The sequence below is a fragment of the Myotis brandtii genome, unplaced genomic scaffold, assembly GCF_000412655.1.
Source record: "Myotis brandtii unplaced genomic scaffold, ASM41265v1 scaffold84, whole genome shotgun sequence".
NCBI classification, from domain to species: domain Eukaryota; kingdom Metazoa; phylum Chordata; class Mammalia; order Chiroptera; family Vespertilionidae; genus Myotis; species Myotis brandtii.
Genome location: NW_005371410.1, coordinates 9,358,446 through 9,380,933, shown reverse-complemented (window position 1 = coordinate 9,380,933; position 22,488 = coordinate 9,358,446). Strand labels below are relative to the sequence as shown.

The 22,488-nt window shown below is 37.5% G+C and overlaps 1 long non-coding RNA gene across 1 annotated transcript in view; it reads left to right on the top strand.

Moving 5' to 3' along the window:
- LOC106724476 overlaps positions 1 to 21,244 on the top strand; it is a 55,696-nt gene extending 34,452 nt beyond the window's left edge. The window contains exon 3 of the long non-coding RNA XR_001360280.1: positions 20,991 to 21,244. This is a non-coding gene — a long non-coding RNA (uncharacterized LOC106724476). The remainder of the gene's footprint in view (positions 1 to 20,990) is intronic.
- Positions 21,245 to 22,488: the final 1,244 nt, after the last annotated feature.

Genomic DNA, 22,488 nt, shown 5'->3' with positions numbered 1-22,488 from the left:
TGTGTGTGTGTGTGTGTGTGTGTGTGTGTGTGTGTGTATTGTGTGCTCACAATCAAAAGTCTAGTTTCCAACTGTTACTATATATTTGACCCCAATTCACCCTCCCTCAACCACCATTCTGTTGATCTGTATCTGTGAGTTTGTTTTGTTTTATTTTGTTAGTTTGTTACTTTGTTGTTTTATATTCCACATATAAGTGAAATCATAGGTATTGTCTTTTTCCATCTAACTTATTTCAGTTAACATAATGTCCTTGAATTCATAGTTGATTAAGGAAACCAAAACACCACTTTCTTATTTCTCTTCTACTGCAATGCTGCCCGATGAGACAATAAAAATAATGAGTGGAATTTACCTGAGATATTCACCTGTAACATTATTTCCTGACCTCCCCAAAAATTCTGAGGTAGTAAGAGGTATAGTTGTTTTGTGGAGGGGGTTGATTATCTCGTATGCAATCAACCCCTTAGAGGTGGAAGTCGGTTCAGTCTCTGGAGACTGAAGTGAGGATTTCCTGCCTGAGTCCCCTCCTTCTCAGTACTCTTGCTCATTAAACAACAACAACAACACAAAACAAACAAACATTTGTGTAAGTATTGAGGGCAATAAGCTATTTTAAATTGGAACAAATAATAACAATAATAACAGCAACAGAGTTGTTATATCATCAGGCACACACTTTCCTTCCTTTTCATTAAATCTCTGTAATTGTTTTGATCTTCTCTGTGCCCATCTGACTGATATATTGGCGAATCACGAACCAAGATCTGGAAGGTACATTATGCCAGTGGCAACCTGTGAGCACAGCTGAATAAAACCTGCCCCCTGCCATACTTACCTGGCAGGGGAGATACCACGATCCACAAAACCTGCCCCCTGCCATTTGCCTGCTTCCCAGCCTGCACCAGCAGTGAACTAGTTCCAGCACATGAGGGCTGACCACGTTATCAGCACTCATTTCATGGCCTGGGCAAAAAAAACAAAAGGGGTGGGCAGCCTGTAGGAGAGACAAGCCAACCTATACCCTGTGTTTTAAGACTGGACATAAGAACTAGAGAAAGGTTATTTTACCTGGATTTACTGCTTAGCAACAAAGACTCTACCTCCAGAGAATGTTATTCTATGGGTTACCAAGTAACTGGCTTTGACAATTACCAAACAGCTGGCCAACTAATCTACATACCCTTTAACCCCAGCCAGCTGAACAAGGGATGGTGGACAGCTCACAAACAATAGGCACACATCTAATATTTTATTTAAGAGCTGACGGAAGCCACCGCTGTATGGGTCCTGCAGCCACGTGGATTTAACTGTTATAATTTGGACATCCGGCTCTTGGGGTCTGCTGTACTCAAAAGGTTGTGGAAGCAGGGGAGCCACCAAAAATAATTTCTACCAGAAGGCTCCCCTGTGGAGTTGCTGGGGAAATATTTATTGTAACTAAACACAAAGTGCAAGGTGTTGTTGGGAATGAAGAACCTGCAAAGACAGTCATTTAGAGAAAGGCAAAGCAAAATCTGGTGCTTCACAATTTGGTACTGATGAGTGCTGAGTTGGCCAGGCTGTAGAATTTACCACATACACAATAGACTAGAACTTTCAAGCACGGTTAGGTGTAGATAAGTATTAAACACCATTAGGATTCAATTTAGATAATCTTGTTCTAAAGGACTGTATTATAAGCCAGGAATACTAACCACATAATTTCTGTTCTGGACCCTGAGTGGGAAGAAACAAACAACAATAACAAATATGAGCTATTTATTTGCATATATATATTATCCACATGTATGTCTTTAGGATCTTTACTTATATCTGAAAATATTTTCCCCTGTCTCTGTGAACCCCAAAACTGTCTCAGCTTCAACTTGCAGGCTCACTCATTTTCCACACACAAACAGCTGTGGGAGATGAGTCTGCTCCACATTGCGATGTCCAGAATAATTTGGAGGAGACCTCACTATAGCACCCCTCCCCTTCCTGCCTCTTTGGGAACCCAAGAGAATCTATTTATAGAAAGTGAATCATAAAAGGCTGAAACCTGTCTTTTAAAAACAAACATGCCAGGATCTCCACATCTGCACCCTGAGTGATCATTTTCTCAAGTTTTACTTCCGTTTTGGTTGTGCGGCTATTGTGTGAGACATCTTTGGAACCCTTCAGATTCAGTTTAGCATCACATAACAAAGCCCATCATCTTGCTTTATAGTTACATTTTCTTTTGGACGGACCAAATAATCTAGCACCTAGAATAGTGCCTGGCACACAGTTACTGTCAACATAAGTATTTGTTGAATGAATGAGTGGACGAGTTCAGTCTCTTCACCCATCTTATTTACCAGAAAGCTCTAAGGGAACTTGATTGATTCAAAAATTCAAATTCACATCCTCTAAATAAAGATTTGCTATTTTTTAAAAAAATATATTTTTATTGAGTTCAGAGAGGAAGGGAGAGGGAGAAACAGAAACATCAATGATGAGAATCATTGGTTGACTGCCTCCTGCACGCCCCCTACTAGGGGAATCGAGCTGCAACTGGGTCATGTGCCCTTGACCGGAATCGAATCTGGAACCCTTCAGTCCACAAGCCGACACTCTATCCACTGAGCCAAACCAGCTAGGGCAAGATTTGCCATTCTTGAGATTATTTAAAGGAATATAATGTTTCTAAGGAGGCACTTCATCCTTTTAGTCATTGAAAAAATTTTATAAGGTGTCTTCTATGAGCAGGTAATTAATATTCTAGGCCTCGGGTGATCCTGGTGAAATAGACAGAAGTGTTCATGACTTTCTGCAAGGAGAGACAGAAAGTAAACAAATACAATAATACAGTTTGAGTAATAACATATATCATCAGATAAATACATAAAGCAGAAAGGAGGCAACAGAGAGAGAGAGGGAGAAAGAGAGAGAGAAACAGAGAGAGAGAGAAGGAGAGAGAGAGAAGCAATGGGAGGACAAGCACCTCTAAGGAGGTGGCATTTGATCAGAAATCTGAATGGATGAGGGAGCAGGACTTGTAAAATTGGGGGCGTGGGAGAGAGGTTTAAGAGGAAGGAATGGTAGGTGCAAAGACCCCAAGGAGGGAGCTTATATAACTATTATAATAAAAGTCATTAATAGAGGCAATTTAAAGTCTAGAAGAAAAATATTTACAACATGCATATGCTTCGGGAAATGTTCCTTGTAAAGTCTTATTCAGTCCTTGGACTACCATGTTTGTTCATGAATACCTTTTCAGTGAGTGTTCTGAACCTTTGATAATGTTTGAGCTTCCAAGAGTCCTTTGAAACCAGGTGATGCTTGCAGGGTGCTTAAGAGGTATGCATTGTGACACATAACCTGCATGACCTGATGCTGGTGCTGTTTGTGAGTTTGTCATGCTTCCCGAGTGGAGTGGAAATTCCCTTGGGCCTGGGCCTTACCTTTGCCTTTGTATACTGGCCACTCCTCAGTGTGGGTCTTCCACACAGTAGATGCTCAATAGCTATGTATTTAAAAAGTGCATAATATAATAAAACACAAAGTATTTAGCACACAACCAAGCGATTCCCTGCCCCACTCACAGATTCCCACCAAGTTCACCCACAGCAAGTGGGTGCTGTCTCCTCAGAACCTTGCTTTTTGGAGATTCCATTTGATCCAGACCAGAAATTTTATTGTTTCTCTCTCTCTCTCTCTCTCTCTCTCTCTCTCTCTTCAGTTCATCATATTCCAGGCAAAGATGAATCTCTCTGCATTCTGTGGCCAGGCCTGTTCCTTTCTCTTAGAATGTCCTTACTGATAAGCCATCCATTGTGTTTTTGACCACAGCTAACAAAATAGAAAAAATCTGACCCCACTTAACAGAAAAGTGCAATAGCAGAGTTTGACAACCTGAGATTTGTTTGAAATAATGTGCTTTAATGGATTAATGGCCTCTCAGCTGAAAATGGTGGTCTGAAATAGTGTGTTAAGGGCTAAAATTTGATCACACAGCCTCTGTAAGTCCTAATGTCTCTAGGATTTCACATAACTTTTCCAACTTTGTACATTCTAGAGGTACTGGCATTTATTTACATTTATAATATACTAGTGACCTGGTGCACAGATTCATGCACATTGAAAGGAAATTAATTAGAAGGTGGCCAGTGGGGCGGGACTGGGCAAGATGGGCGGACACACCCTGGAGCCAACCTCCCTCGGTCCCTCTCTGGCCAGCCAGCTGCACCTAGGGCAGCACTGGGGTGTGGAACACAAATGCAAGTGTGCAGTAAACCAGATTTGGGGCTGGCAGCAATAACATAACCCATAGCCGAAGGTGGAATAGCGCAGCCCCTCCTCTCTGGTTCTGGGATGTGTCACCCGAGAACCACCTCTGCCAAGTCACCACAGCTTGGCAGCTCTGCATTGAGTGTCTGTCCTCTAGTGGTTAGTGTGCATCATAGCTACCGGTCAGATGGACACTTAGCCTTTTATATATATAGATTAGTGACTTTGGTGAAAAATCCCTTTTAATCAGTTTTGAAAAATAATTCAAATGCCATGTATTTTCCATTAGTTTACAAATCTCTAGGTATTGCCTGCCCATTTCATTGTCAAGTTAATAACCCCAATATGAATAATAGTTGCCATTTGTTAAGCTCCTACTATGTGCCAACCATTTTAAATATTTCACCTTTAATCTTTAAGTCAACTCTGTGTAAAAAATGTTTTTGCCCTAATTTTATTTATTATTTATTATTATATGTGTTCATGGATATGCATATAAGCTCCCCACCGTCCCTTTGAAATTCATTATTCTGTTGCATTTTTCTATATCTCTGGATCTACTTTATTCATCAGTTTATTTTGTTCATTAGATTCCAAATATCAGTGAGATCATGTGATACTTGTCTTTCTCCGACTGATTTATTTCACTTACCATAATACTTTCCAGATCCCTCCATGCTGCCTCAAAGGATAAGAGATCCTTCTTTTTTACTATGCATAGTATTCCATGGTGCAAATGTGCCACAGCTTTTTTTTATCATCCTCATTTTAAAGATGTGGAAATTGAGGCTCAGGAAAACTTAATAATTTACCCAACTAGTGAGGAATGGAGCTTGGGATTCAAAGCCTGTCTGCTGGGCTTTGAAGTCCATGTTTTGTTTTTTTCTTAGTTTGTCACAAACATCTCATTTATTTTCTTATTTTAAAAAAATGTTTTTGGTATGAGAACAATTAAAGTCTCTGACCCTAATAAAGAAAGTGTTAGATTTGATCAAATAATTGAATAACTGGCTTTTCAGGCCATTTCACTATGGACATTCCCTTTGCTGAGACCACATTTCACTTGTGGTGATCACATTCCATTATCTCCCCTCTGGGAATGCACAAATAATTCTCTGCCCAGAAAAAGCCCGCCAAAAGTCCTTTAAAAGCCGCTGACTCCTGTCACTGGATTCTGGAGCCATCCAGGCTCAGCCACTTGGTATGCGGATGATTGAATAAATTCATAATCCCTCACCACTCTGACCTCATACGTTCCTCCTTCGGCGACCTAACAGAAAGAACTCTGACTTTTCAACATTTATTCAGCAAAACATTTTTTGAGAATCTACTCTTTCTCACATCTTGTGCTAGCTGCTGATGAAACATAAAATAGGATACGTTATTAACTCCTTAAAAGGAGTTGCAAGTGTAGCTGGGAGGACAGAGGCATAGACAGCTAACAAAAACACAGTTGGGATGAGGATTATAGTAGAGCTATGAATTCAAGATTAAAAGACACAGATGAGGAGTCTTGTTGGGACAATGGCAGTGGAGGAAGGCTGACTGTTTCATTTATGCCTTGAGGGATGAGGAGCATCCACTGGTCAGGGAAAGCCACGAGAATAGCAGAGTGGATGGTGGGATTGAAAGTTGGGACATGTCACAAAAAATGACCTGAGAACTCCACCTAATGAATACTTGGCACTTCTTTTCTAACATTGTTTGGCTTTTCTTTGGTCTTTTACTTTATTGCCTTCCTGATTATTAGAATTATGCATGTTTGTGGTAGAAACTTTGAAAAGTACAAACAAGTATAAAAAAAAACCCCAAAACACAAAATGTCACCCTTGTCTTGTACTGCTAACATAGCCATGCTCATTTTCTTCACACATTGGAGATGATTTTGACCGTAAAACTTTGCAGTAGGCTTTCTTGCTTAACTACTGATTGTGAAGCTTTATGTTAACATCACAGTACCATCAAATGTGTCGTAGATGTGTCTTTGGTGTTTGCCCACCATGTCCCAATCTTTGGAGTTGCCTTGTACCCAGACCTACTGAATAATAGATAGACTTCACCAGTTCTATGTCCATGAGAGACCCTTTTACCCAGTGGGCATACCTGGCTGAACCATGTGTAGAAACATGACCACGTTGGGCCTATTACATCTTCTTTCCATAAGTTTGGGACTAAGACACTGAAAGACTGAGGCAGTATGATGGTAATGAGTTCTGGAGCTAAAATTGGCACCAAGACCAATTAAAGCCCCACATAAATTGAAGTTATAGGGGAAGAGCGGGCATGGTTTCCTTCAGAAGAAAAGCACAGGAGGTGTGCTGAGGACAGAGAAAAGAGACCAAGTGCATCAGAGAGAGATGGAGATGGAGATGGAGAGAAGAGCTACCTAATCATTTTCCTCCTGCCATGAGATCTAGCTATACTTCCTGTACTTCATTTCAGTTAGATTCCCCATAAGTTTTCCTTGGGAATAGATAACCATTCCTTTAAACCAAAGCATTCTTAACTAGAGCAATTTATTTAACCTTTAGGTGTGTGTGTTTTCAGTTTTTGCTTTTGGTGTTTTGAAAAAAAATGTATATGCGTTAACATTTTTAATAATTTGAGACAGCTATTTATAAAATGTTCTATGAAGAAAAAACAATGTTGACAGTTATTATCTTTGATCTTTTTCTTTGTCATTACATCCATTGAATTTCAACTTAAATATTCTTTCCCTAATCAGAGATTAGGTAAAAATTCACCTATTTTTTTGTAGGTATGAAAAAAATGACATAACCTTTCACATTTAAATCTAATCCATATGGAATTAATTTTAATATTTTTGTGAGATGAGGATCTAACTGAAACATTAAAAAAATGCTAGTAGTTAGTTGTCCCAGAATCATCCTCCCCTTTCTCACTGATCTGTGATATCTCCTTGATCATATGTAGTTTAGATATATTTCCATGGGTCTGTTACTAGGCAACCATATTTATTCAAAAGAAAATATTTTTTAAAAATAAAGAAAATATTTCTAGCCTATGATAGTAATAATCCCTAGAGAAATCAACTAGATTTAGAAAAAGACGGTGTTAAGTTAGAGGGCTTAAGTTACCATGTTATATGATTCCTATGACTTTAACTTCCAGGACTCTGAATGACAAGTTGATATTTATATTGGATTACTTCCATCTTCTTTTGGGGGCAGTTGGGTAACTGACAATTTGGTGATTTCTGAAGGCTCAGTATAGTTTTTTATATTACAGAATTTCAATTTATGAAATTGTGTTTTATTTTAGAAAATACAAACTAACATTTAAAACTGTGTTAGATTTGACCACCTGACAGAGATAACAAGAACATACTGTCATTTTACTCTTTTTGCTTCCATAGTAAATATATCAATTGATTAGGGTCTTTCTTACCACTGAACTTGGAACATTAAAATCTTAACACAGTGCTCCAAGCAACTAAAATTATCACTTGGTATTGCCTGGTAAAATGTAATCTATTTTCAGATTAATTCTAGCAAGCAATATAAATTCCCAGGTAATATAGACCAGGTTTAAGGTAAAATAGAGAGAGAGCTACATTATGAAAATGGTCAGTGTAGATTTAGGGCAGTGTTCTTAAAATTTTTTACTGTTGTCCATAATAATTAAGACATTATGTATTTACATTTAGGCATATAAAGAGAAGGAAAATTGGGTTAAAAGGTTGACATATTTTAGGAAAAATATATTTTATGTTAATTCTGCAATACTGGAATGAAAATAGGTTAACCTTTTAAAAAACCTTTTTTATTCCAGAATAGAACACTTTGGTGTTTAATATTCTCAGGGATTGGTATAATCAGATGGAATGATTTTTTGTCCCAATCTCTTTGTGATTTATCTGAAGGGGGAAAAAATCCAAATTTTTATTTCCCTGAACTTAAGTAGCCCCTAAAAGCTTAGAATAAACCTCAGTAGAAATTTTCCAATATGTATAAAAAACTTTGTACCATCATCAATTTTCAGGTCAGGCAATGCTCGCTAAGTCTATTGTAGATGTATAGGTTTGAGGATTATTATCTCTTCGTATTCCTAATCATTATTTAGTTAAGACAACAATTCTGAGCTGTACTCTACTACTTGCAGGCTGTGTGCTCTTACCCAACTTATTTAAACTTTCTAATTTGAAACCCTACAATAAGTTTGTATTCCTTAAAAATCTATGTGCTTTTAAACAACTTTGTCAAATTGAATGTCTATTCTTTTAAGAAATGTTGATAATTTAATTTGTTCTCTCAGAATTATATCATATGTTCAAATAAGCTGACGTGATGCTAAGACAAATTAAACCAAGCAAAGTGAAGTGATGCTAGGAGTATGCTAAACCAAGCAAAGTCAAGTGAAGTTAGGGGTATGCTTAGAGGCTGGAGGAAGATGGAGTGGAGGAAAAATAGGGCAACCTCTCATCTCCTGAAGCAGATTGAACAGCATTCCATTTTATCCTCTGCTTCTTTAGCACTTGGCTTTGGCATTTAAATTAGGCAGAGGGACTATTTCTAGAATTTAATAGCCATTCTTCCATCCTTGTCATTAGGATTCAGAAGTTTCTAAGAGTGCTCCAGAAGTGTACCCTCTGCTAGAGCTCAAAGTAGACATGTCTTATTTTTAGGATGTCAGTTCTGGCAACTTTTTCTTTTCTGGTAGCTCAAAAGTGAGGAATTCCTGGACTTGAGCAGCACACCTTATTAAAGAGAAATACAGAGAGATTTATGATGCTTTTTGAAAAAATATATATTTTATTGATTTATTTTATTTTATTTATTTATTTTTTTTACAGAGAGGAAGGGTGAGGGATAGAGAGTTAGAAACATCGGTGAGAGGGAAACATCAATCAGCTGCTTCCTGCACACTCCCTACTGGGTATGTGCCCGCAACCAAGGTACATGCCCTTGACCAGAATCGAACCTGGGACCCTTGAGTCCACAGGCCGATGCCCTATCCACTGAGCCAAACCAGTTAGGGCGATGATGCTTGATTTTAAAATAAGATGGCATCCATAGAAAAATGGTGATTCTGGCAGGAAAAACAAGCAGACAGTTGGTGATATTTCAGAAGACCTGCTCCTACAGCCTCAAAAGTTACACATACCAGACTTGGAGAATTCCAGTGAGGTAGCCACTGACCTTGGGGTTAAAGACCATGGAAATTTAACCTGCTGTCAAGTTTCTATTATTATATGGAATCATTTTCTCATTGATTGAGGGATAAGGGTGCCAAATGAAAAGTCTGTGTCTTTCCATTAGCTATAGCCCAATTCCCAGGAGACCACCAGCTGTGATATTTTCTGTTTTTAGCCTTCTAGAGGTTACCTCTAAATATCTATTTCATGGAACTTTAAACATTTATTTTTTAGCTTATAAATTCAAGATTGTCTTTTAAGTCCTTGCTGTAAAAAATAACTAAAATGACTAATCAGCTCTCATTGACCACTCCTTTTCACTGTACCTTCTCCCCCCTTTTTTCTTTTGTCTCTTTTACTGTTTATACTTTTATTCCTTGTTCCATCAGCTTCAGATGTACTGAATAACTACCCATGGTGTAAAATGTGATGGAGTTGATCCCTTCTACATTCTCTCCCATTTTTCACCCCCTCCCCAACACCTGCTGTTGGTCAGTTCTATTATTTTTACATTGCCAAGGTTGACAGCATTTACATTGTGAATGGTAACTTTAATTAAGTGTTTCATGCTTTATCTACATATTGAGTCTGAAAACCAAAAAGTAATCAGCATCATTGACAATATTATGATATTACTCAATATTATTCACTGCAGAACCAGAGTGTGGTTAGAGAGGCAATATAATTTATGTTCTTAAATCAAAACTGTTTGAAGTAGAATATTTCAAGTTCCAAGTTCAATATTCTCTTATATTCTGCAAAGTTCTTGTAATCATGCTTCATATTTTTGCCATGATGTTTTGTACAGCATTTTATTTTTATTGGAATTTCTAGTTTCCTTTCATTTTTCTTGTTGACATCAGAAACATAGCCTTCTTCATTATGCACCACCTAAAAGCCCAGCCCATAGATTCTTCAATCAGCTGCATTAGTGTCTGCTCACTTCCAGACCTCCAATTTCAGAGGTCTTTTTGTGGAGTAGCAGCTCTCACATTCATTGTACCTTCTCTCGTGCCTTTTCTTATGCTCCAAGTTGTACCCTTTTCTCTTTTCTGTTTTATCCATTAGTGTAATCTCATATGCCATTCATTTTCAAGATAATTTACCAAATCTTTGGCCCACTTATGTCCTATTCTTCAGTTCTTAGAACTTTTATGATTTCTATTCTTTTCGTGTATCTTTGTTGTCCTTTCAATGGGTTTGAGAAAGAGAGGGAGGTAAAATGTTTTCTAGATCCAATATATTGATTTTGGGAGCAACCCAAATTTTTATTTACTGGCAGACATTGATATCAAAAGGGAAAACATGCATCTGAAATTTAAAACTTCCCCCCAGATCTTAACTTAGAGAAGAAGCATTTACTCATGTGCTTGAAAGTTCTGTTTTAAATTTGGAGGATCATTTCCATATATTTGATCTCATAACTTACTTGGAATGAAAACACTACCTGAAATTAATGGAATTGCAATTTTTTTTTATTTGTCTCATGTACCATTATCCTAAGTACTGGGAATAGGAAATCGTTTCATCATCAGAAGAAGCTCAATGTCTGCAATTTCAGAGTTGTCTGGGAGCAGAGTACATTCTTTTTTTTTCTTTAAGACTTCTTTATTGTATTTTGGAGAGAGAATAAGGGAGAAGGAGGGACGGAGGGAGAGAGAGAGAGAGAGAAACATCTATGTGAGAGCAAAATATCGATCGACTGCCTCCTGCATGCCCCCTATCAGGGATTGAACCTGCAACCCAGGAATCGAACTGGCAATGTTTTGGTGCATGGGATAATGCCCAACCAACTGAAACACACTGTCCAGGGCCAGAGGATAGTTCTTGACAAGGACTTTAAGTGCAACATTTTTTTATTCTAGAAGCCACCAGACAGAGCCAAGGAGTTTGGCTTTTGTCAAATAGGGATCTTTACTGGAAAAGGAGCATGTGTTGCTGTTGTTTGTTTCGAACTGTTGAATTTGTTCCTTTCAGCTTCAAGAATAAAAATTGTGTCCTAAAAAAAACAACAACAATGTAAAGTCCAGGAAGAAGGTGACATTAGCTGTGGGCTTGTTATATATGGCCTGTATTATATTGAGGTATGTTCCTTCTTTACTCAATTTTTGGATAGTTTTTATTATGAAAGAATGCTGAATTTAGTCAATTTTTTTCTGCATCTATTGATATGATCTTAAGATTTTAATCACTCACATGTTAAGGTGGCATATCATACTTGTTTTGTATATGTGAAATCATCCTTGCATCCCTAGGATAAATGCAACTTGATCATGGTGTCCGATCCTTTTAATGTAATATTGAATTTGTTTTGCTAATATTTTGTTGAGGATTTTTGCATATATGTTTATCAGGGATATTTACCTGTAATTTTCTTTTCTTGTAGTGTCCTTGTCTGGCTTTGATATCAGGGTAATGCTGGCATGATAAAATAAGTCTGGGAGTGTCCCCTTCTCTTCTATTTTTTGGAAGAGATTAAGATCAGGAATAAGACAAGGAATGAGACAGGAGTGTGTACTCTCATCTTGTTTTTTTTTTAATATAGTGCTGGAAGTCTTAACCAGACCAATCAGGCAAGGAAAAGAAAGTAAATTGGGAAGGAAGACATAAAATTGTCTCTGTTTGCATATTACATGATAGTATATGCAGAAGACTCTAAAGAGTCCACACACAAAAACTGTTAGAACTAATAAACACATTCAGTGAAGTTGTAGAAGACAAAATCAATTTACAAAAACAGTTGTATTTCTCTACATTAACAACTATCTGAAAGAGGAATTAAGAAAACCCCAATTATAATAGCATCAAAATGAATAAAATACTGATAAATAAATTTAAGGAGGTGAAAGATCTGTACATTGAAAACTATAAAACATTGATGAAAGAAATTGAAAAAGATACAAATAAATGGAAAGATCATCTGTGCTCATACCTTTATGTATTGGAAGAATATATATTGTTTAAATGTCCATACTACCCAAAGTGATTTACATATGCAATGCAATTCCTATTAAAATTCCAATGTCATTTTTCACAGAAATAGAACAAATGACCCTAAAATTTGTATGGAACCATAAAAGACCCAAATAGCTAAAGCAATCTTGAGAAAGATGAACAAAACTGGAGGCATCATACTTTCTGATTTCAACTACATCACAAAGTTATAGTAATAAAAGCAGTATATGCAATTGACATAAAAACAGAAAATAGATCAATGAAACTGAATAAAGAGCCCAGAAATAGATTCATGCATGATAGTCAATTAATTTTCAAAAAAGGAGCCAAGAATATACAATGGGGAAAGAATAGTTTCTTTAATAAATGGTTCTGGGAATACTGGATATCCATAGGCAAAATAATGAATCTCTACTCCTACTCAAACCATAAACAAAAATAAACTCAAAATGGATTAAATATTTGAATGTAAGACCTTAAGCTGTAAAACTCTTAAAAGAAAACATAGGGGGTAAGCTCTTTGATATTGGGCCAAAAGCCCAGGCAACAAAAGCAAAATAGATGAGTAGGAGTACATAAAACTCAAAAGCTTCTGCATGGCAAAGAAAAAACAAAAACCATTAACAAAATGAAAAGGAAAGGTATTAAATGGAAGAAATATTTGCAAACCACATATCCAATAAGTGGTTATTCAAAATATACAAAGAACTCATACAATTCAATAGAAACAAAACTACTTAAAAATGGGCAAAGGACTTGACATTTTCCAAAGAAAACATACAAAAAACCAACAGGTATATGAAAAGATGCTCAATATCACTAATTATCAGGGAAATATAAGTCAAAACCACAATAATGTTCATTGCAGTGTTATTCACGGTGGCCAAGACATGGAGACACCAAAGTGTCCTTCCATTGTGGGGGTACGCTCTCTCTTCCCACGACCAGCGTGGAAAGAGAGAACGCGGGGGTTCAAGAATCTTGAGTAGTACTCAACGAGGGCTAAGGAAGAATGAAAAATGAGACTGAGACAGAAATAGAGGGAAAAGCTGGGCCTGGGTGTGGCGTCTGCCCTCTGATAGATGAACAGAGCCCCAGCACCGGAACCGCATGTTTAATTTATACCATCAGTTCTGGGCAGCCTGCTGGTGGGGCGCTATGAGTAGTCAGGAACCTGAGGGCGTGGCTCCACCTCAGGGCCCCTCCCATAGGGCGGGGCCAGTCAGAGGGAGGAGAGTCCTATCATTCCTGGTGCTTGGCTGGATTTACAATAAATAAAACCCACTCCCCGACACCTGGGGAGCAAAGATAAGAGTCAATGCTGAGAACACATCGCTGTCTTGGTTAGATGTGTATCCAAGGCTCGGCTCTGCCAGTCACCTTGGGTTCAGCTGACAATATTTTAGGAAGCATGCCCATGTGTCTTCCCTGGGGAGCCCTCTACATTCCATAGATGATTGGATAAAGAAGATGTGGTACATATATCCAATGGAATACTATCCAACCATAACAAAATATGCAATACTGCCATTTGTGACTACCTGGATGGACCTTGAGAATACACTAAGTGAAATAAGCCAGACAATAAAAGTCAAGAACCATATGATTTCACTCATACTATGTAAAATATAAAACTGGAAGCAACAAGTAAGAAAAACTAACAAAAACTCATAGACACAGAAACAGTATGATGGTTACCAGAGGGAATTGTTGGGGGAGTAGTAAAGAGTAAAGGAAGTCAAATATATGGTAATGGAAGAAAATTTAACTTTGGTAGTGGGCATACAGATGATGTAGCATAGAATTGTACACTTGAAATACATGTGACTTTATTAACCAATGCCACCCCAATACATTTATTTTAAAAAATAAGTGAATAATTTATTTTTAGATATTTTAAAAAAATACAATAAGATGTGTTTTCATACCAATTAGAATGTCTACTTTGAAACAAACAAACAAAACAAGAGATAAATGCTGGCGAGAATGTAGAGAAAAGAGAATCCTTGAATACTATTGGTGGGAGTGTAAATTGATTCAACTACTATGGAAAACAATATGGTGGTTTCTCAAGAAATTAAAAAGAGGCCCTGACCGATTTGGCTCAGTGGATAGAGTGTCGGCCTGCAGACTGAAGGGTCCCAGGTTCAATTCCGGTCAAGGGCATGTACCTTGGTTGCGGGCACATCCCCAGTAGGGAGTGTGCAGGAGGCAGCTGATGAATGTTTCTCTCTCATCGATGTTTCTAACTCTCTATCCCTTTCCCTTCCTCTCTGTAAAAAATCAATAAAATATTTTTAAAAAAGAAATTAAAAAGAGAACTACCATTTCATCCAGCAATCCCACTCTGGGTATATATCCAAAGTAAATAAATTCACTATCTCAAAGAGGTATCTGTTGTCATGTTCATTGCATAAGTAGTCACAGTAGTCACAAGATAAGGAAACAACCAAAGTGCCCATCGATAGATAAATGAATAAAGAAAATGTAATTACTCTTTATTCATTTATAAGTGAATAAGCCAGATAAAGAAAGACAAATACTGCATGGTATCACTTACATGTGGAATCTTTAAAAAAAGTCAAATTTATAGAAACAGAGGGTAGAATGGTGGTTGCCAGGGGCTGGGGGATGGAGGAAATAAGAGATTGGTAAAAGGATACAAACTTCTAGTTATAAGATGTTAAGTTCTAAGGATCTAATATATATAATGGTAATCATAGTTGATAATACTGGATTGTATACTTGAAATTTGATGAGAGTAGAACCCGTGTCTAAAACAGGTAATTATCTGACGTGATGCATATGTTAATTTATGGTGAAAATCATTTCACAATGTATATGTATATCAAATCATTATGTTGTACACTTTAAATATATTATAATTTTATTAATCAGTTATACCTCAATAATGCTAAAAAATAAAAGAGAGAATATTTTTGTCTGGAATTAAAACATTAATTTCTTAAATCATATTGACTCCTGGTATATAATTCCCATCTTCGGTTAAAATTTGGGCTGACCACAAGGTTAGTAATGGTGTTGGTAATAATGCCACTGTAAGAGGAAGACAGAGGAATATTCTTAAAGAAAAGAATTAGTTGATAATTAGCAGGATTATGTTTGCTCTGGGATGAAGGCTTTGCAATTTGAAAATGTAAAAAAAAAATATTCTTATTTTCATTTAACTATCCAAGAAAAATGTGTTGACTACAGAGCTAGGCATTGAGGGGAAACAGAAATATGAATCAGACATATACCATTCCTCTTTAAGTGGAACAGCAAGAGAGGTCTGGCTCTGTAAGTAATTATAAAATGCAAAATAGAAAGTAATAAGTATTATAAGGGTGATGCAGGCAAGTGGGATTTTTCTATATACTCTAAACGCTGCAATGGAACAGACCCACAGAGACCATCCAGTTAGAGCCAAGCTGGGGATTTCCAGGGCTGATCACTTCTAAGTCCCAGGACAATCAAGACACGGAAACCATTGGCAGAGCCTCTAAACCTGAAAATCCCTTAGTTATTTTTGCATGTTTTGTACTTTGTGGGACCCTTAAACTACACAAACTACATCTGTCTGCATAGAAAGTCCTCCCAGGAACACTGGGCAAAGCCAATCAGTCTTGCTCTGATACTGGCTCCAAGATTTAACAGTCTCTGTGGCCTTGTGTGCCTGTAAGGTTCCTCTGAGTATTCAAGAAGAGGGAAGAGGCTTATTTTCCTACTGAACTTGTTCTCTTACTTTGGAGCTTCAATCATTTTGTGTTAATTTTTGGTGACTCCTTCACTGGCCGCCCCTAACATTTCAGCACTAGGGATGAGAGGACAAACAGAGGCCCACAAACCATGTTTCTACATGCATAGAGGTTTCAAATCAAGCTAACAAACTGTGAAATGAAATACGTTCTTTCTACTTTGACAGATATACCTTCGTAATGACAGAATAAAATTAATGTGGGTGAAGCCATGGTTTTTATATAATAAAAAAGTTGGCATGACATTAAAGATGACTAAATTTAATTATCACTGTGCATGTCCTGGTATTATGGGCTAATGTCTGATTGAATAAAACACATGCATATTTCATCAATTATAATATATTTATTCTGTAAGATATCTTTCTCTTTATAGCAAAATCACTAGTTATGTTGTTTTACTTAATATTTTTCATAATTAAAGTGCTGTTTATAGAAATGAACTAAAGGATTAGAGATAAAATGTATTTTTTCTCAGAAGTATAAAATTTCATTACATTTTGAAAAAATATCAGAGTACATGTAAAGATGAAAAAATAAAATTATCATGTATATTTTAAAAATTACATTCACCCTAAAATATTCAAGATTTATTAAAAACAATAGGTAAAAACCAATTGTAATCAATGAATATAACAAATTTTAGATAAAGCTGGCATTTAAATTTTACTTTTACATTTGGCTATTTTTTATAAATATAAAAACACCATAATGTTCATTTGGTTGCCAATATAATTTTTATTATACTTCACATGTATTATGTCCATATCTACATAAGGATAAATTCAAGAGTAACAAGCATTGCTTAATATTGTGAAATATTCTTCAACTTCTGTCTGCGACTATTGCAAATACTAGTATAGTGCTGATTGTGAATACCTCCAGAATCACAATTTGGTATCTGAAGAGAAGCAGTACCTCTCAGTTATGTTAGGATCACATTCATTCAGTCTGAGAGGGAAGGTTTGATAAGGGAATTCACTTGTCCTTTCTCTTGCCTAAGAACTTCTGTTGCTCACATTGTCCTCTGTTCTGAAGCAGTGTCCATTTTGACCTTTGCAGCGACACAATCCATAAACCTTCACAGCATCTGGACACACTTGCCTTTTGTTTTGAGGACATAGGACAAGAGATACGGAGAAGCCTAAGCAGTGAGACAGAAAGCTTAGTATTCTGGGTGTAGGTGCTGAGTATCAAATAGTGAGCTGTGAGCGAGACTCTAATGTGTTTTAATACATTGTGTGTGTAGGTGTATGTATGTGTGTGCATGTGTATGTGTATCTGCAGGTGTGTGCACATGTGTGACTTACTAGTATACTAGGCCCTCTAAAGAGTTCTCGGTGGGAGATATCACAGACCATGAGCACCCTGAGAGCAGAGGGAGATTCTGTTTTATTCATCTTTGTAGCCACAGTGCTCAGCTCCTTGCCTGGCACTTAGTACATACTCCATGGACACTTGGTGAGTTGAAGGATGAAGTATTGCATGATGAAAGCTTCAGGAAGCGTTTCCTTCTCCTTTTTTCAAAATTTATGGGCTATACACATTTTAGATCCACCTCAGGAACACAGATTCATAACAGGGCAGGTCCAAAGTTCTTTCCTGGAGCTCAGTTACTACGGAACATCTGACCCAGAGACAGCCCATCTTGATCTTTGATTATAAACCTAAAACTGTCCTAAGGTGCCTCTTTAGATGTCATTAGCTGCATATCATGTAGATTTCCATGATTTCTCCTCATTCTTATTCTTTGCACTAAGATAGCTTTTTGGCCAGTGTTTATGCCTTTGGGAAGGAAAAACAAATAGGGAGTCTGGTGGAGGTTGTCTCCCTCTTTGTGAATCTAGTTCAACTGCCAGTGCTTTCCCCAAGCCCCTTCAGAAATGGAACCTCAATAGGCTGATTCTGGACTGTGGATTGTAAGCCAAGCACTGGGCAGGGAGCAGGAAGAACTGCATTCTATACTCTCTCTGCCATTCATTAGCTGTATGACCTTGATCTAACTTCTTGGGACCTCAGATTCCTCATCTGTGTAATTAAGGGATTTGTAGTAGATCCAAGGTCACACCTGTTAAAAAGTTATGTGGTTTTAATAGAACAATTGAGCAAAATATTTTCTAGGTTTTACATAATTTGATGACATAGCAAGGACCTTTAGGACTGTTAGGTGGGTAGGCAGCAGGTTGAATAGATACTTCCAATGTCTATACGGCTCTTGGGCTCTGGCTAAGTGATATTTGTTCATTGGCTCAGTAAGAACAAAGACAATCTATCTGAAAACCATCCATGTGAGGTGCTGAAGCTTCAAAGATGAATAAGCCAAAGTGCCTGTTCTCAAGAAGCATACAAACAAACAATTTCATTAGAATGTGATGACTGGTATTTCTAAGGGTTTTTTGAAGTGCAGGGGAAGACACAAAGAACACATGGGTGTCTGTTGAAGAAAAAGGGGGTCCAGGAAGGCCCCACGTGAGGAGATCCTTGAGGGGAGTAGTAGGCTTATTTTCATCTCTAAGCTCCCCAATAGCACAAGAGCTGTTGGGGTGGTAGCTTTTGATGAGTCTGCTCTCTTGAACAAACCAATATGACATCCATGATTGGATTTACACAGAGAATGAGCCAGTGAGCATCAGACTTTGCTGTGGGCATTTGATTCATGTGCTTTTCTATGGCAGCGGATGGTTCAGGTTTCAAATGGTGCCTATTTTCCTGCAGTGGGCCCAGGGGAGGACAGACTGTAGAGCAGAGTCTTAGAGATGGATTTACAGGCACATTGCTCAAGCAATCAGATCACTTGTCTCATTAGCAGTGGTGAGAATGGCTACGGGTAGAAGAAGGAAGAGGCCAGAAATGCTCGATATGCAAATGATTTCATAGTCATAGATTCTGGACTCTGACAGGGGAAAATTTCCATGCCTGCTTATGAATGATTTCAGCCAGGGAACTCAATATTGAGTCTACATCTAGCAAGTTCTCAAGAAATGCTCTATGTATCAACAGTGACTAAATGCCTACTGTGTAACAAGGACTGTTGTAGGCACTTAATACATAGTTGTGGAATAAATTAATTTCATTTAACTAAAAAATGCAGAACAACCAAATAACCTATGTGAGCAGTTGGTTGCCATGAAATAGAAATGAAATATTGATTAACCTCTAACCACACATTATATAAATGCATTCCTCCCTGAATATGTAGCTTGCTGATGCCATCCAAGGGAACAATAACTTTCATCTTTGTCAAATGTTTACTTGTTAAGTAAAAGAGGAAATGAGATTTGTTTGGCTTTCTATCAATATGGGGTACACTTCTAGTGGTCTTGCTCTATGGTTTGTCTCTTGTATCAGACACACATATTTGGGATCACCTATGTAATACTGCAGATCTGGAGACCAAATGTAACATTCTAAATAGATTAAAGGCAACAGAACTTCCTTTCAATAATTATATTGTGGGGGGTGGAATGGGATTCTGGAAGGTGAGATTGGGAGTGTAAACCAGGCAGACTGAATCATTTCAGGACTAAAAGAAGGCAAACCTAAACATGAAAGTCTTTTTATTATATTTGGAAAATTTGAAGAAAGAAAAAGAAATAGCTCTGATGTACTGTTCATTTCTTAATTTTTTTATTATAAGGATATAGTATTCTTTGTAAATGACATTTGAATACTGAAGTTTTTATTATGAGTACTCTACTTTTTTTGTTGTTGTTTTGGGAGAATAAAGAGTTTATCAGCCTTAGTTTTTAGCCACTTAATGTACAATTGGCATTTGAAAATCCACTAAAGGTAGAAAGGCTCTATTTGTTGTGTCAGAGAAAATTGTCTCCTCTGATATCACCCAGACCAAAATATCACAATTATAAGTCCAAGGTCTCCAGATCAATCCGAACTCTGCCTTGTGACCAGCCCCTTTTCTTTCAAAGCACTCATAGAAATTTTGAATAGGACCCAGTGGAACAACACTCTATCTGAAAATAGCCAAAGCAATTATCAGTAACATATTGGACAAAGATAGAAATTAGCTAGAAAATGAGAAATGGAGGGAAGGAAACCTCATAGCAATATCAACCAGCTTGTGCTTATCTGGCCAAGGAAAAAAAGTTGATTGGAATGGATTTTTAAGCAGCTAAGTTCATCTTCAGCTCAATGTACTGATGATGCTAATTCTGTACACTGTTAAGGACTGGCTACATCTGTACTCCAAACTTTCTGCCTTTCATTGAATTTTGTCTCACCCTTATCCTGAATTTGAATTTTACCATCCTTTTTTCGTTCTGTTTTCATCACCATTTCTAGCTGGCCTTTCCTTATAAATTGGGCACCAAAAGAAAAATTAAAAAAATATATCTTAATGATGACAGGTGTTTCTGAGCATGTGACCATTTGCTGGCTAATGAATGAGGCCATAAGTTAGAAACAGGTAGAAAAAGGGAGAGAGAAGGAAATGACAATCAGTAAAACAGTCTTTACTGATCAGATTCTTAAGTACTTGCATAATATCGGGAAGAATAATTAAGCTTCTAAAATTGTGCAATTTAAATTAGTTGTGTCATGGTGGTGGAGGTGCTCAAATCAAGGTCAAAGGTCATTTGTTCACTTGGGATCCAACTAGAAATTAAATAATGGGTATTTAACTTCTTAAAAGAATTTATCTGTGGTGAGTCTAATCTAATCTAACCTGGTTTTTAATCTCCAAAAGCCATGGTGTGAGTGAAGCTTGGAATTGTGGTCTTAGGGTCTATTTTTTTAAATATAAAAACCCCTGTGTAAAAGGGATACTTGAAAAGACAGAGAACTAAAGTCTCCCCCATCGTCCTAGAAATATATAGCACATCAATATTTTCTAAAAACTTTATTCCTTTCTTTAGATGTAAGAATAATTCCATGGTACGTACTGGTGAGCTGACGATGCTGCAAGCAGATGAATTAAGTCATATACATATGGACCTGAGAGGATATGGGGAATGAAGTTCTCAGGGGCAAGTTCATGTGTGCGACTCCACAGCCTCCCCACAAGCAATTTCACTTCCTCTGCATCAGCTCCAGCGAGCCCTGTGTACTGCGTGTGGAGGACTCCCAAGCAGGTGGATGGAATGCTTTCCCTGGAGAAAAAGGTACAGGTCAAGTCAGGAGTGAGGCAGTGGTTCTCAACTTTCCTAATGCCTCGACCCTTTAATACAGTTCCTCATGTTGTGGTGACCCCCAATTGCATTGTTACAAATTGAACATAATTAAAGCATAGTGATTAATCACAAAAACAATATGTAATTATATATGTGTTTTCCGATGGTCTTAGGCGACCCCTGTGAAAGGGTCGTTCGACCCCCAAAGGGCTCGAGACCCACAGGTTGAAAACTGCCGAGTGAGAGGTTTCATTACAGGGGACTAGGAAATGGGAAAGCTTTTTTTGTGTATTTCTTCAGGTTCTCTGCTTTGTTCATTTGCCAAATGAACTTAGGGCTGTGATGGCTTTATATATAAAAGACGGCAGTACAAGAAAGAGCATCATCTTCGGTGTAAGCAGATCTGGCTTGGAATCCTTACTATCTCGCTCACTATCGTAGTGACCTTGGGAAAATCCCTGACTGGGCTGAGCCCCTGTAATTTATAAAGTGGGGACCACAGTGATGACACTTTTCTTTAACTCTTTGTCGTGAGAATAAAGGAGGGTGCAGGGGTGAAGTCCTGAGCTAAGCAAGGATTTTACTGAAAGAGCTCTCAAGTGGCTACTTTGTACCTTTGTCCCTCCCTAAATTCTCTTTTCTTTGCATAATAATGAAGTTATGGAATATGCTCTCTTGCTTTCTGTACTATGTCCTCCCAATCTTAGCCCCTTGTTAGTCCTTGAAAAAGAATAGGAAATTAAATTAAATGTACTACTAAAGTTAAAAAAGAAAGAAAAGTAATAGGAAAACTTAAGAGTTTAAAAAAGTAACCAATGTGTTTGTGCTGTTGGCCTTCATCTTCAAGGCTAAGCATCTTAGTTCAGCCACAAGCCAGCTACCTACCAACAGTCCTGGTGCCCTACTTGGGGCTGATTGGAAATGTAGTTCGATTGAGAATATTCAGTTCTTTTTTGTGCTCCCTAATTCCAACCCAAGTGTCTTTTCAGAGTAGTTTACTGAAGTCCTATCATCATTGTTATAGACGAGGCAGAACGCCTGGAAAGAGAAGCTACTAATTTGAGGCTAAGTGAGGAAGTAGGAAGCCAGCCATTCCATTATACCACCTTGTGTTTCCTTCAATCCACTGAACAAAGGGAAGAACAGGCATAAGTCATGATTTGAAGAGTGGGGGAGAGTAGGAGGAGTAGACATTAAGTGAAAACTTATTTTTTCTAGTAGTAAAAATATTTGTACAAACATA